Source organism: Ailuropoda melanoleuca, chromosome 10 (assembly GCF_002007445.2).
Source record: "Ailuropoda melanoleuca isolate Jingjing chromosome 10, ASM200744v2, whole genome shotgun sequence".
Lineage (NCBI taxonomy): Eukaryota > Metazoa > Chordata > Mammalia > Carnivora > Ursidae > Ailuropoda > Ailuropoda melanoleuca.
Genome location: NC_048227.1, coordinates 105,935,047 through 105,951,558, shown reverse-complemented (window position 1 = coordinate 105,951,558; position 16,512 = coordinate 105,935,047).

Sequence of the window (16,512 nt, the reverse complement as noted above, 5' to 3'; positions counted from 1 at the left end):
CAGGCAAAGCTTCATGTAAGATATGCAAGATCTGAGAGACTGAGCAATTTAGAGGGATTGGTAACATATATTTTTTGGAGCTGGCCAGGAATTATTGATGGATTGGATATGCAAGGGTAAAGAAAGGTAAGAACTAAAGAATAATTCAGAGCAGCAATTCCCAGAATGGGTTCTGGACTCTAAGGCCGACAAAGTCAACACAATGTTCAGTACAAGACCATGGGGTCACTTGAGTTTTTCACTTCCATTTCTCATAAGGTCACAGCAGGGTTCTTCAGAGTTCATTTGCCCTGAATTGATAACCTCCCCCCATGGCCAATGGAATGTATGCTTATGATTTAAATGTCTAGTTATAATTGGCAATGTGGTAAATTTATAATATGAAAAATAGCTGGAGGCTTAATCTATAGACACAAAAGCTTTTTGAAGTCCTCAATATTTGTTTAAGGGTATAAAGAACTCTTCAGATCAAGAAGTTTGAAAACTGCAGCATATTCCGAGTAAATGGGAGTAACATCCATGAGAGAGAGATAAAAAAGACGACGACCAGCAGAAAACAACTGTGGAAAAGTCAAGAGATCTGTTAAACATCACTGAGCAAATACATTATTTAATATCATGTTCCAAATGGACCTCAGACAAATTATTTGCTGGCTATTAAAATTTGTCATCCCTATTAATGTAGCTGACAGAAACTTATCTTCCTCTCCTGAGTGTCTACTCTGATCTGAAGGAAGCAGGGGATCAAAGCTCCTTCCAAGAACTCAGCATTTTACAAGACATCTAGGGACATGCGGTGACACATAGGAAAAGATGATAGCAGCAAAATCCATATGAAAAATACTTTGTGAAAGATAATAAGAAGTTGGAATCATCTCCACATGCTGAATGCTGGAGTGTCTCAAGTACACTGTGATTGAATATCTTCAAATGAATGAATAAGAAAAGGAATTTGCCAGCTGTGGAAGAGACAACTTTAGGAACCTCTTAGGGACAAGGACTGGATCTCACTTGGGTTTGAATCAACACAACCGTGTTGATGTAACCAAACCCAAGTCCGTCTCTGCTCGATGTGCAGCAAAGCCCATCACGGAGACCTCAGGTTTGCAGCAAAGGAAAAGGTTTATTCCAGAGGCAGCCAAACAAGGAGACAGGAGGGCAAGCCTCAATACCTTGCTGATGGGGGAGACAAGTTTTGTATAATCACAGGAGCTGAGATTGCATACATACTGATGAAAGGGAGGGAAACCTTATGACTATTCATGAGGAAAGATGAGGCATGCGCACTGAACAAACATATATGCAACATACAACCCATGTTCAAATTGGGGTGGAAACTAAACACCAGAAGGAGGCAAAATTCAGCCCTTGATGTCGGGAGGTTATCTTAGCATAAGGAGAAGGGGCTGTGGACATGCTCTGAGAGCCAGTACAAACTGGATGGGGTCGGGGGCTGGTCATCTGGGGCAGGTGAGGAATGCAGGGCCTTGCTTGTTCAAAGGTTACAACCACAACAGTCGACCTTGAGTCCAGGCTTCTGTGGAGAACAAGAGTCCAGGCTTCTTGTTCCACAAGCAAGAAACTAGTGGGTTTGTTAGTGGGGTCTGAAAAGACGCAATAGCTGATTAGGGGGAAACGTTTCTCTGAAAATCAAGCTTTAGAACTTTCTGCTCCTTTCAACCTCACTAACCCTATGGGGCACGGTTTCGTTGGTTCGAAGAATCTGTTCAAAATGTGTGTCAAAATGTTTGTCTACACTGAAAGAGGACAGGTGTGGTTTTCTAAAACACCTGAAAGGCCCGGTTTTATTTTCTAGCTAACAAGTGATTATTTTTTCAGCAGAGAATAAATGCAAAATTAAATCTAACCCCGCCTCAACTCGAACCTAATCACGCCCAGACAGAGATTTCCTATTTCACCACAGCTCTTCCCCTTCCGCCGACTAACAAATAACCAGATACATAAATAAATGTTTGTAGAAACTTGTAATAAATCAGTTTTTTTAATCAAGTTTCGTGTTTCATTGTAGTTTTTAAGAGCCCATTTTACGTTGGAGTACCATCTCCGTGCAAGAGTGACCGGTGGAAGCAATCCCTCTTTACACGACACGGAGGCTGCAGGGTTCCCCGAGGGGGAGGCACGCACCGGGCCTTAACGCCGGCTGTGTAAGTACGTGTCTCTACAGGATGAAGGGTTTCTCCGAGCTGCCCTGGTAAAATGGCACACTAACTCTCCTTCTCTCTTCATGTAAAGGCCAACCACAGCCTGTCCGTCGCTCCGGCTACAGCATCTGACATGACCATCACTGTACTCACATGGGCCTGGGGTTCTGAGCTCGCTCCACAGGCCCCCAAGAATCACGCGCTGCGCCCCTGCTCTAAGGTAAGCAATGCAAATCTGTCATCAGCCTGATTTGGAGTCAAGATTACCTCTGATTGAAATACCAAGTTGCGCAGGGTAAAGTGAAGATAAATGAAAGTCTGGATTTAAATGTCCTTGGGAAGTTTCGAAAGACAACTAACCGCCGACTGAATTCAGAGGTGAATTCATGAATTCACACGTGTGTGCGCTCATTCAGCAAATACTGATCGAGATCCTACTACGAGCAAGAAACGGTTCTAGAGAAAGAGAAGAGGGTCATGAACAAAGCAGATAAGGAATAAAGGAGATAGAAATCAGTAACTGTGTAATGCCTCATTTCATTATGCGTGTGACTAGGGCTTAAAAGACAAATCAACGTGCCCTGAGAGAGCGAGACAGCGGACTGCGGTCCCTCGGGCGGAGCCCCTCCCTCCGCGTAGCAACCCGCAGGTCCGTCAGCAGACGCCCTCCTGGCTCAGCTCAGTTCAGAGGGCCACCCATCTCCGTGGGCTTCCCACCTTCACTCAAATTTTGGCTTTATGACTCATTATTTTGCCAGATTCCGTGCTATTTGGAAGATATTTAAAAATATTTGTTCATCTAGCTTTACGGGGGTAGATTTGTCCAAATAAAGACCTTGATGTATTAGCAAAAATAGACGGCTATGCTCAAAGAAGTAAACAGCCAGTGGAGCTGGGACAAGATACCATAAGAGGCAGAGCACAGAGATGGGAGCTACATGATACCACCTTCCCCCAAAGGCGTGTGCAGGACCTGACACCTATTTGAGGACTGTGATCTTTTCCCCAAGGGCTTTGGGTAGCCTTTGAAGGGTTGCATGCCAGTGGATGACAGAATCAGATTTGTATTTTGAGAAGACCATCTTGGGTGCGATGTGGAGAAGATTTCAAAAAGGGGCAGAAGTGTGCTGGTCAAACCAGGTCGGAGAATCTTGCAGTGAACCTGATGGAGTGGATGCCAGTTCCTACTAAATGGTGAAAAGGCAGTGAGGGGGAATAATACAATCTCATGATGTTTGGGATATGGAGAATTTGCAGGTGTCCTAAATGTTTATTATATATTTTCATATTATATTCTGGAGCTCAGAGCAAATGATTTGCTATCGGAAGACTTTTCCATTTTTTAAAAAGATTTATTTATTTATTTTAGAGTGAGAGGGCACACTAGTGAGGGGGGGAGAGAATCTCGAGTAGGCTCTGTGTTGAGCCTAGAGCCTGATGCAGGGCTCCATCCCACCACCCCGAGATCACGACCTGAGATGAAGTCAAAAGTTGGATGCTTAACTAACTGAGCGACCCAGGCACCCCCATATTTTTTAGAGCTAGGGCTTTTAATCATTTTTAGCAGTCTTCTAAGAAGAACTAACATTACTCTGTAATTTTAATTTAGTGACTGGATTCCAGAAGATTGTGCTTTTACCTTCTTAAAGTTCAGTTAAAAATCAAACACCCAGAGGCAGCCAAAACAACGAAAGTGTTACGTAAAATAATTTTGGCTAGCTTAAGCAATTGAAACATTTGAATCTCGTCTTGGTATGCCATCACAACCAGCGTTCCAACATCTGAAAAACAAGATGTTTTCATCCTGCTCTTTTACACATAAAAAGAATTGTCTGCTATTTCAGTCCCTTTGTATTTGTGCATGTAATTTGAATAATTTAAATTATACTCAACTGTTACCAGTATACAGAAAATTAAATCCTACTAGCAAGGAAAATAGACTTAAACTTTTAAATTTTTATTTATTTTTTTTAAAGATTTTATTTATTTATTTGACAGAGACAGAGACAGCCAGCGAGAGAGGGAACACAAGCAGGGGGAGTGGGAGAGGAAGAAGCAGGCTCCTAGCAGAGGAGCCTGATGCGGGGCTCGATCCCAGAACGCCGGGATCACGCCCTGAGCCGAAGGCAGACGCTTAACCGCTGTGCCACCCAGGCGCCCCTAAACTTTTAAATTTTTAAAATGACTTCTAAACATCTGAGTAGAAAGTATATTGCATAAGATATCATGCTATAGATATTATCTATATCTACCTTTCTCTCCCAAAACCTCTGATATTTGGGTGTATGGGTTTGGAAGGCTAAATCTCAGAAGTAGAAATTTTTGTTGATTTTGTTAAATACAAATTAAAAGGTAATATATCATAGAAGCCAACATAAATGAAAGGTAAGTAAATGACTAGGGAATATGAATATATATAACATTACATGACTGGAAAAATGTTAGTAGGTGCAATGATTAGTTACGTAAAATTTAAAAATGCAAAAATATGGACAGAAATATCTTAAATTTATGAACAAAATGATGACATCCAGTAATTCCATATTATGGAAAATGCTGATTAAGTCAAACAATTTCAGACCCCAAAATTCACAAAATTTATGTTGGCGTAATAATAATGTTTAAAATCGGCAAAAATAACAGATAATGCAAATATTGATCAAGAAGTTTTTTTTTTTTAATTAGGGCACATCTATTGTACAAAATATTATGGAAACACCACCTAAGTTATTTACAATTTTTCTTGTTGTAAATACTTTGATGCAAACGTTTCAGAGCATATTGCTTTATTTTTGGTATGAATAAATTCCTGCAAATCAGTCTGGTAGGTCAATGATTACACACGTATTAAAAATGCTAATTCAACGTTATAAATTGTTTTTTGGAAATAAATTTGCTAAATGACACTTTCACAAACTGTGTATTCGTGCACTGCTACATGACATTTTTTTCTTATTGACATGTCATAATTTATGCCAACACTTTAATTTTGAAAATATAAGTCTTATTTAGTTTCTTTCAATTGAAACCTTTGTTCATGTACCATTTTGCTTCTCTTGCATTGTTTTCTTGTGATGAAGGTTCAGGAGTAAAATCACTGGGCCAAAGATTGAGGATGCTGTGTCTCTTGCTTTTTATCACCATGTTGTCCAAAAGTTTTAGGACATCACTGCTACCTCAACATTAATAACATTGGTTGCCAATTTTTCTGTTTTACGAATCAGCTCACCTCTAAAAAAATATTTATAATAAAAACAACATCTAGAAACTGTGGAATATTAGAAAAATACAAGGAATAATCTTGCTATTTAGAGACAGCTACTCTACTGTCTACATACTTCCAGATATTTTTGTATATGGACATGCGTGTGAACGTTTGCATAATTTTTCCTTAAAAGTGAGGATTGTCCAGCACCAATGGCAGCGGAATTTTTAAAACATGTAATGTATTGTAAATATCTTCACATTTATAAATGCTCCTCTATACTTTACAGCATAATATCCCATTAATATTCTACCTGTATAAGTGTCACGTATGTTACTTAACTGATTGTCTGTTTCAGAAAAGGAGCAAACAGTTGTTGTGTGACATCTTCTTACTGATAATCAAAACCAAAAAGTCTTTGCAAAAGAGAAAAGAATGAGAAAAATTTAGTGTATCAAATTAGTGATTTATTATTCAGCCAGTGGAGGCATAAATATCAAGCTATGCATCATTGGATGAAACATTTATAATAGAAAACTAAATGAAAAACTAACCTAAACTAATTGCTCATGCATTCTAATTTTATCTATTTGAAGCTATGAATGCCTCTGTAATGATAAAAATCTACAAAAATAAAAAATATATATATTTTACATTGCATAAATCTGAAATTTGTGTTTTTATTTGTAAAATTTCTATTATTTTAAAGTACTATCTAGTTTCAGAAGTCTTCACAATTATTTAATGTTATTCATTTTTAGGTGTAAATATTCAAGCACTAAAGTTGAGGGATTTCTTCATGGCTTAAACCAAAGTAACAAACTTAAGGCAAATATTTGAAAGGAATAGAAGTGCCTTTTTAAAAAATAAACAAACATCAGATTAAAAAAGCACAGTGAAGAAAATCACCAACAAAAGGAAAAGGCAACCTACTGAATGGGAGGACATATTTGCAATCATATATCCATAGGGTTAATATAAAAAATATATAAAGAACTTATACCACTTAATAGCAAAACAAAAGAAAGAAAGAAAAATCCAAGTAAAAAATGAGCAGAGGATCTGAATAGACATTTTTTCCAAAGAAGACATACAGATTATAGGTTTATGAAAAGACGCTCAACATCACTAATCACTGGGGAAAGGTAAATCAAAACTATGACAAGATATTAACTTACTCCTGTTAGAATGGCTATTACCAGAACAACAAGAAATAACAAGTGTTGGTGAGGATGTGCAGAAAAGGGAACGCTTGTGCGCTGTTGATCGGAATGCAAATTGGAGTAATCACTATGGCAAATGCTATGGAAGTTCCTCAAAAAACCACAGCATTATGGGTAAAATAAAGAACATCACTAACCACAACAACAACAACAACAACGACAACAACAGCAACAACAACAACAGCATAGAACTACCATTTAATCCAGCAGTTACACCTCTGAGTATTTATCCAATGAAAAGGAAAATGCTAATTCCAGAAGATAAATGCACCCCGAGTTCATTGCAGTATTCAAGACATGGAACAGTCAAGACATGGAAACAGCCTAATTGTCCATCGAGGGATAAATTGGTACAGAAATTGTGGTATATAAAGGAATATTACTCAGGCATAAAAAAGAGAAATCTTGCCATTTGCGGGTATTACATTGAGTGAAGTAAGTCAGACAAAGATGAATACCCCATGATCTCACTTATATGTAGACTTTAAAGCAAAAACAACAAAGAAGCTCATAGATACAGAGGTGGGAGGTGAGGAATGGGCAAATGGATGAAGGGGATCAAAAGATACAAACTTCCAGTTATAAAAAAATCAAGTCATTGAGGTGTAATGGACAGCATGCTGACTATAGTTAATAATACTGTATTACATATTTGCAAGTTGCTAAGATACAGATCCAAAGGGGCACATGCATCCCAATGTAGCAGCATTATCAACAAATAGCCAACCTATGGAAAGAGCCCAAATGTCCATCGACTGATGAATAGATAAAGAAGATGTGTCGTACACACACACACACACACACACACACATACACACACATATACATAATGGAATATTACTCAACCATCATAAAGAATAAAATCTTGTCGTTTGCAATGTTGTGAATGAAGCTAGAGTGAATTATGCTAAGCAAAATAAGTCAGTCAGAGAAAGACAAGTACTATATGATTTCACTCATACGTGGAATTTAAGAAATAAAACGATGAACATATGGGAAAAGAAAAAAAAAGAGAAAGGGAATCAAACCATAAATGACTCTTAATTATAGAGAACAATCTGAGGATTGATGGAGGGAAGTGGGTGGGGGATGGGGTAAATGGGTGATGGGGATTAAGGAGGCCACTTGTGGTGAGCACTGGGTGTTATATGTAAGTGATGAGTCACTGAATTCTACACCTGAAACCAATTTTACCATATATGTTAACTAACTAGAATTTAAGTAAAAACTTGAAAAAAAATGAAAGTTGCTAAAAGAATAGATCTTAAATGCCCTCATCACAAGAAAAAGAATCATGACTATGTATGCTGATGGATATGAACTAGACTTATTGTAATGATCATTTCAATATATACAAATATTGAATCATTATGTTGTATATCTAAAACTATCATAATGTTATGTGTGAAATTATAGCTTAAAAATAGTAAATATCTAATAAAGGTAGTAGATTCTGCTCAAATAAATAGCTTTAAATTTTTTCTCTAATAATATTTCTTTCACTTTTTTACAACCCCTATGCCACATGCCTTGAAATTGCATTTTATTTGGTGTTTATTAAAAACCTTTTCTTAAGGCAATTTTAATTTTTACCAGTATTGTAGACTCTGGTTTAGTTCCAGAATACTTCAGACAATGAACTATACAGCTTCTGAGTAGCTTCAGGCATGACTTTTGCCTGCAGAATTTTGGAACCAGGAACCATTAGTAACTGAAAAAGTAGAGTGATGTCCCCCCTATGATGGAAAGGACAGTCTGAACATGCTAGACATTCCTAAATCAGAAATCATATTCTTCATTTGAAAGCTGTTATTGTATTTCTGAAACCAATACAGAAAAAATTGCTTTCTGTAGCCATTTATTACTAAATAAAATAAATTAAATATTTCATGGTTACAAATGTATCTCTCTGTTTTATGGCCTCTAACCTGTTAAAAATACCTTTTCAGGGTGATAATCCAAGTTTTTTGTTTATCAGCGGTTTTGAATTCTTTGGATAAAATCACTCAATTAAGTTTATTAACAACAATTGCATAGCAATCAGAGTGAGATGTTCAGTAATTGAAAAAAAATCTCCATTGCATTACATTCAGATTCACAACCTGAAAAGAATAACATATACTCTGATATGGGACAAATAAGTGGAAGACAGTTTGAGTCAATGTCATTTTCTTGGTCCATCTCCTGAAAATTGCTATGACTTGAGACCGAGTCTGTCCACATAAAATGTGGAAGTGACTTGAAGAAGTCACTTCCTTCTTCACGGTCGTTATCTTCAGGATCAATTGGAGGCACCTTCAAACTTATGGCATTGATTATTATAACTGAAATAAAAATTGACCACATCGTGAGCTACTTTGCCAACATATTCTCAGTAGTATAGCATGAGGGGGTTAGGTGACCATAAATATAGTCCTTTGACATTCCAGCCCGTTAAAGCTATGTGAAATGGTAAATAGACATGTATTGGAATGTTTCTGAGAAGTTACTGACAGCAAGATTGGTCTCTATGAAATATTTTAAATTAAATTTAATTGTATATTCATTACTTATAAATTTAATTTGAAATTTCAGTTTAAATAAATAATCTAGGATGCCTCCCTAAGAATTACGACACAGACCTTAAACTGATAGTAGTTAAATTTCTGACATATTTGATGAAGAAACATAATCAGTATCAAAATCCGCACCCGCAGAGAGTGCAATCAGGGAACTCTCCATTCAACACCGTGTAAGCTTAAGACAAGCCCACTTTCTTACTTCAGTGGAACATTCACGTTCCCCTTCCTAAGTATGTCACACTTAATTTTCTCTGTAGTCAGTCCATTTCCTAACGTGGAAAATAGAAGGTCAGAATTCATTTTTTATTTGACATAAGACATTATATTTCTTGAAGTCAGGTCTCCATAATTGAAAAATGAGAACGCCAAAGTGTCAGACTGCAGATTACATTTTTCTTTTTCAAGGGAAAACTCGATTTTTTTTTCATGAAATCTCAGAGTTGGAAAAAACTCAGATGTCATCTAATTGTGAAATTCGTGTTTAAATGCTCTTTGATACTAGCCATTCGGCCTACATTTATGCCTTCCAAGGCTGGGTACCAGCATCTCCTGGAGCGCTTCACTGCCGGAAGGAGAGGTGTTGTTAGGGCTTTGGAGGCTCACTTGGGATTGGAGGGTGGCTGATAGGTCTTTAATGAGGATCTCAGTCTTACGTAAGAAAATACCTTGATGAGGATTAATTAATTATGTGGAACAGTTTTTGATTCTTTTAAATGTACTAGGAAAAAACAAATAAAGCGTATGGCTCGGCCCCTATCTATCATGGATTTGAGATTCCATGAGCTGGTAACTTAGGTACAATGCCTTTGCTGGAAAAGACAGTAACACCTAAAGTCACACAGCAGCCAGTACTGTGAATTTGCTAATGAAATAGACATTCCGAACCCCACCTCCCTTGCATCCCCCTATCACAGAGGCTCCAAAAGTCATGCTTGCTTATCCTCCTTTGTAAAAGGAACTCATCCTGGGGATTCAGGAAACACTATGAATTGTCTCATAAAATGAACTGAACTTAATGATTCTTTTCTCCTCTTCTTGATTTGAATACAGGAGCACTGTTTAGAGCTGAGGCCCCCCTTTTGTGACCGTGATGTGGGAGACACGGGGAAGTAAAGAAAGTAACAAAATGTGAACTCAGACTCTTGAAAGAAGATGGTCATGAGGCCTCCATTAAACCACTGCTTGTAAGTTTTCTGTTCCTTCCAGCTGCGTGAGCCCCGCCACATGCACACCGATAATAAGGAATGTTTCTGGTTTGTTAGACTCCGTGAAGGATCATTTGGGTTAATAAAATTAAATATTTGTGGGGTGCCCTCTATACAAGCTATCAAATCAACGCCTGATGAGTACAAGATAGTTTCCCTGCTATTTTTCACTATTTTATTTATTAAAGTATGATTTAAGTGAAGTAAAATGTGCAATTCTTATGTTCAGCTTCATGAGCTATACACCTGCTATCTGCATGAATATGGGGAATTTTTCTATTGCTCCAGAAAATCCTTTCATACTGCTATGCTGCTTTTCAAAAAGCCCTCCCTCTCCGAAGCCATCATTTCTATAACTTTCATCACTGACTTTTTACAAATTTATTTTAGAATTTTGCTACACTAGTGAAAATGTCACACACATGAACGGCTCATACAACAGCAGTACATTGGATATAAAGAGCCCATCTTTTCGTAACTCCCTTTTAAGTTCTAGTCACACCGCCCAGAGTGTTAGTCCTTTTTACTGCTCCTGATTGCATTTTTCTGGTGGTTTCTTTCATAACTATAATAAACAGCTTGTATTAAATCTCCAATTGAATTAGCATTCATTGTTTCAAAATATAAACAATGAGTTTACTAACTCTATTACCTATTCATCTCCTTACCAATGTTACTGTATTACTGTCGTTCTTCTATTCTTTAATATTTTAAATACTCTTTTAAAAACTTCGTATTTTCCAGTATTGGTAATTGTGGAAACATTAGCATCCCTAACTTTTCTGTGATCTTTCCTCCTCCTTTCATTATTCTTTTATAAGCCGTAATTTGCTTCATGTGGTGAAAGTTAGTATTTAGAGTTTGTCTTACAACCACGGCTAAATATTATGTTCTGTCCATAGCTTAAATCTTGAAATTGAAAACCCAGAAACCAGGATTTATATGAAGATGCTTATGTAAAGTTTCCTGAATCCCAGGACACATATCATGCTAAAACTACATTTCACCTCTTGTCCTAACTGAAAAATATTCCTAATGGAAAGTCAATTGTTTGAATTCATACATCTGGATGTGTGTTGTTTCAATAAACATTTTTGTTTCATCATTTTCCCCTAGAGTTACTAATTTCCTTTAGTTTGTTGTTTTGTTTTGTTGTTTTTACAATAGTTGCCTTTCTTACAATCACTTTTTAAGTTATTTCAATCCTTTGAAAATGTTTGGAATTTGTTGAAGTTAGCTTTGTAGTCTAACATGAACCACTTGTAGAAAGTGTTCTGAGTCTACTTGACAAGACTTCGTATTCTGCAATTTTGGGGTGCAATATATTACATATGTCTATTAGGACATCCTTGTTAAAGAACTCTTACTAACATCTGTATGTTAATTCCACCAATTACTAACACAAATACATTGAAAATCTTCCACTATTAATGTGTACTTCTAATTCAGCCATTTTCTGGCTTTATGTATTTTCAAGTTACATTAGAATCATATCAATTAGAAGTGGTTATATTTTCCTAGAAAACTGACCATTTCCTCATTTTGCAAGATGCCTTTTTATTCCTCATGATATTTCTTGTTTGCTTTAAAGTCCACTTTGAAAGACAAAATACTCAAAGTATTAGTTTTTGCATAGCATATGTTATTTTCCGTTTTAACTTCAACCTGTGTCCTTATTTTTAAGGTTTATCTCTTTGTATAACCCCTCACCTCGGCAAGGACAATGGATTTATCTCTTAAGGCAGTACATGTGAGTTCTACTTTTGTAAATCCGTCCAACATTCCTGTCTGTCCTTGGATTCTCTTGCATCACACCAGGAGAGCTCTGGCTATCTCAGTCTTCAGTGGAGATCACTATGGAATCCAAGTTTCAGTCACCCAATGAAGAGCTACACCCAGCTGAATGAAGGAATGTGATGAACCCATAATTCTTGTATGTGTGCCCATATAGATGAATTCAACCATATCTAGTGTGATCTTCCTGCCTTCTTGGGCTAACAGTTGTAGAATTTAATGCCTTCCTTGGGTGTCATGTTCCTGGCTAGTACCCTCTTAAATCATCTGTGCAGGGAAGGCTACCCCAGGACTTTCAGACACTGAGGTTCAGCCACTTCCATTGACAAGGATGACATAGGATGGCATCAGGATGCAATATTGCCAATTTCATCAGTTTTAAACACATGTCTCTATTCTAAATTTTACGATCCTGTTCTTTCTCAAAGAATGCTCTGCCATTCACAGGAGAAAGTTGACAAGCCTGGGGGCGCCTGGGTGGCTCAGTCGTTAAGCATCTGCCTTCGGCTCAGGGCATGATCCTGGTGTTCTGAGATCAAGCCCCACATCAGGCTCCTCTTCTGGGAGCCTGCTTCTTCCTCTCCCATTCCCCCTGCTTGTGTTTCCTCTCTCTCTGGTTGTCTCTCTCTCTGTCAAATAAATAAATAAAATCTTAAAAGAAGAAGAAGAAGGAGAAGAAAGTTGGCAAGACGGAATTAACATCATTGCATTTCAGTTACCCACATTATTAGGTTTTGTGTTTAGCAACATCATCCACTCGGATAGAATAAATAAGGGATTCTATCAGGGCTGTGGTGGAAGATTCTGGTTCTCAGCCCTTGACTTAAGCTGATACTTAGAAATCCGAGTTTGTCATTTTTTGTTTGTAATCACCCTCATCCACTTAAAAGAATCCAACCCACCTGCTTATAGGCATCACTACTGCCATAACAGTCAAGTGCAACAGCCACTTGGGGTCCCAAAGCATTTGCTATAGCTGTCACTTCATCACAATTAACCTTAGGTGTTAACTTGATTAATTATGATGCCAGGGTGCACCATGGGTTACTAGCCTCCCATTTCCCAAAGAGTTCAGCCCTGCACTCAAGCCTCACACTATGGCCAAACCAATACCAAAATTCTATCTTTATGGTCCATCTCATGGGATGGTCCCCAGTGCTTATTCTACATTAGTTAGGATCCAGTAAAGAGAAAGAAACTACCCAGTAATTTAAACATGGAAAGCTCAAAGAATTATTAACACGGAATTGACATAACAGGGGATTCTCCAGTATGGAATAAACGAATGGGAAAAATACGGTGTAATCACCATATCTAAGAATAATAGAATACCCAAAATGAGATTGCCTCCACCACGGCTAAGACCCAGACCTCATTGGGAGGATGCGATCATAGATAATGATGCTGGACAAGTTCTCTAGGTGCTGCTCATGGGACCCTGCAGATCCGTCTTCTGGAATCCTGGGAATCCATCCATAGAAGATGCTAAGCCCGGAAACTCACTGAAAACTGCCCTGAAGGTGCTGGGGGAGGTATCCAAGGGAAGTCATGAAGGCAGTGACATTACCCTGGAGAGGGTGTGCCAGGAAGTCACCAGAAAGTGCCCCACCTTACCACTCTACAGCAAAGCTGCTGGAGGACCTATTCTGGGGGTATCTGGTCACAGGAGGGGCCTTGCTGGTAGCACGCTGCTAGAGAGCTGTGCAGGATGATGCTGGGAGAAGCTGCCACAAGAAACTGCCAGGAGGTCTTGCTGGCTTCCCAGTGCCAAAGGAAACTCCCACGCACTGCAGGAGCCTGACGTAGGAACCCTCCGAACCAGGAAGAGAAAAGCTGTCCTTCCTGCAACGAGCCTGCAGGATGTCTAGTGATGAAGCTTAACACCTGCAAGCTGGCAAATGAAAAATCTTTAGAGAGCTCAGCTCTGTGTTTGCAAAACTGGCAATGAATAATGGATTTGGAGTTAAGAATCATTTTGATCATTGTCCCAACTAAGGAGAAGAAAGGCTCAGAAAAATTTAGAAATTAAAGATAATATAAAGGTAGGATTGGAAGGACCCACTGAATAAGCAGGATAAAGACAAAGGAACTCCTCAAATACACACACACACACACACACATGCGTAGGTGTGCACCCATGTGCACGGATTCATACAGGAACATGCCTGGACACACTATGCTAAAATTTTTAAACATTAGGGATTTTTGAAATACTTTATATTCTACAAAGATAAAATTAGAGATCACATATCAGTAGATGACAGTCAGATTACCGTCAGACTTCTTGTTATTAAGAGTGGATATAAGTATAGAATAGAGAAATATCTTTAAAATGTACAAGAAAATAACCCTGCATCTGGTCTCCTATCTATGTTGAACTATCATTCAAGTGTGACAGTGATATAACACTTTCAGACATGTAAGGATAAAGAAATTTTGCTTTCCATGGATTCTTTAAAAAGAAATCTCTGGAGGATAAATTTTTGCAAGAAAAGTAAAGGAATCAGGAAGAATAAAGGAAGCACCAGTGATGGGAAAGAAAAGAATAAATCATTAAGTTGAAAGTAAAAATTAATAAATTATAATCTTGATATCTTGATTATCTTAGAAGAGATAAGGAAGGACCCTAAATAGTATTAAGCTATATCTATTGATTAGATAATGTTAGAAATTTAAAATTTTAAGCAAATGCTAAAGTTTTCAGAGTAATTACCAAAAAATTTAAGTAAATTGTATAAAGATAAATGTGAGAAATTTGACCATGGAAAGCTTGAGAACTCCAACAAATATGGGAAGAAAAGTAAACAACTACAAAGCATGATAAATAGAAAATATGAAAACATATGGCAGGAATGACTACAACTATGTAAGTAGTAACAATAAATGTGAATAGATTAAAGTAATTTGTTAAAGACAGAATTTCAGAAAATCTTCTCAAATGAAGCACACCAAATCTCAATGACATAAGAATCTGTAAATAAAGGAAATGTGAAAAGGATCATAGGCAAATGCTAGCAGATTAACAATAGTGATAGACAATAAAATATAATTCAAAGTGAAAATTGTTTTAAAGTGAGGGAAATTGCTGAAAGGAAAAATTCTTCAAGATGATTTATTTAAGTCATGAATTTTCTGTACATGAAATACAGCTTTGATTAATGTAAAACAAAAATAGATAGGGATCAAGGATAAAATGAATTTTTTAGTTATGATATAAATTTATAGCACAGATCTTTCAGAAATTAGCAGATCATGTGAGGGAAAAAGACACAAATATAGAAGACATGTTGTGATGGAGAAACCTTATTGTACATATATTTGTAAGAATGCAGATAAAGGAACAGAAACATCTAAATGGCTATTATTTGTAATTATAATACATAAATAATGTTTTAATTTTTTTTAAATCTTCACTTGTTACAACAAGCATGTATTTCAAAATTTAACAGCAAAAGCTGGAAAGAATAAGGTAAACACACACACACACACAGAGCATGTATCCATACACACATAGAGCTTTAACAAAATCAAGCAGTGTTTAGATTGTTCCATGTGTGTACTGGGTCTTGTAATTTTTCATACTAATTTATGTAAATATTTATTTATGATGAAGTGCCGGTATTGAAAAACTCCCTGTCTTATTGTGTGTGCGTGTGTGCGTGTGTGTGTGTGTGCGTGTGTGTGTGTGTGTGTATGAGATGCCTAAGCATGATTTACAAGCTGCCCTGGTGACTTTAAGATGTAATCTATTTTAAGCATCACCAGTAGAATACTTGTTACCGAGTGTAAGCACTGGTTTAGACAGAGTCCCTCTTCACTAAGAGTTTCAAAATTTAGGTTCTGGGCATTGGTATTCCACTAACTTAAAAATGAAATCACTTGAGTTCTCTCATTCAGTCTAATTTTGTAGATCTGGGGAAACGGTAACTGACGCAGTTGTCTTACAAAGAGAACTGGTAATCCGATGCGGCATCACACATAAAAGCATTTGCAGGATTGTAAAGCGGTCCAGGTGTTGCTGGGGGAGTTCCCGAACCCTGAGATTCCACGACCAGCAGGTACCAAGCTCTTGGTCGCGGAGAAAGAATTCAAGGAGGAGTCAAAGTAAAGCAGAAGCAGCTTTCTTGCATTGGGAACGTGCACTTTCAAGGTGTGAGAAGGGGCGCTCAGGGGCGAGCTGCAGTTCCTGGGCTTTGGGATTCTAGCTCTTAACTGACAGTTGTTAGCAAAGCGGGTGGGATAGTCATTCCTCAAGGTGGGGATTTCCTGGAGCAGGGTTAGGTGGTGTTTCCCCCTTCTGTGGTCAGGGGGTTCCTGGCAGGGCGCCCTTAGCGGGGAGACCTTAGTATGGTAAGGAGCGCG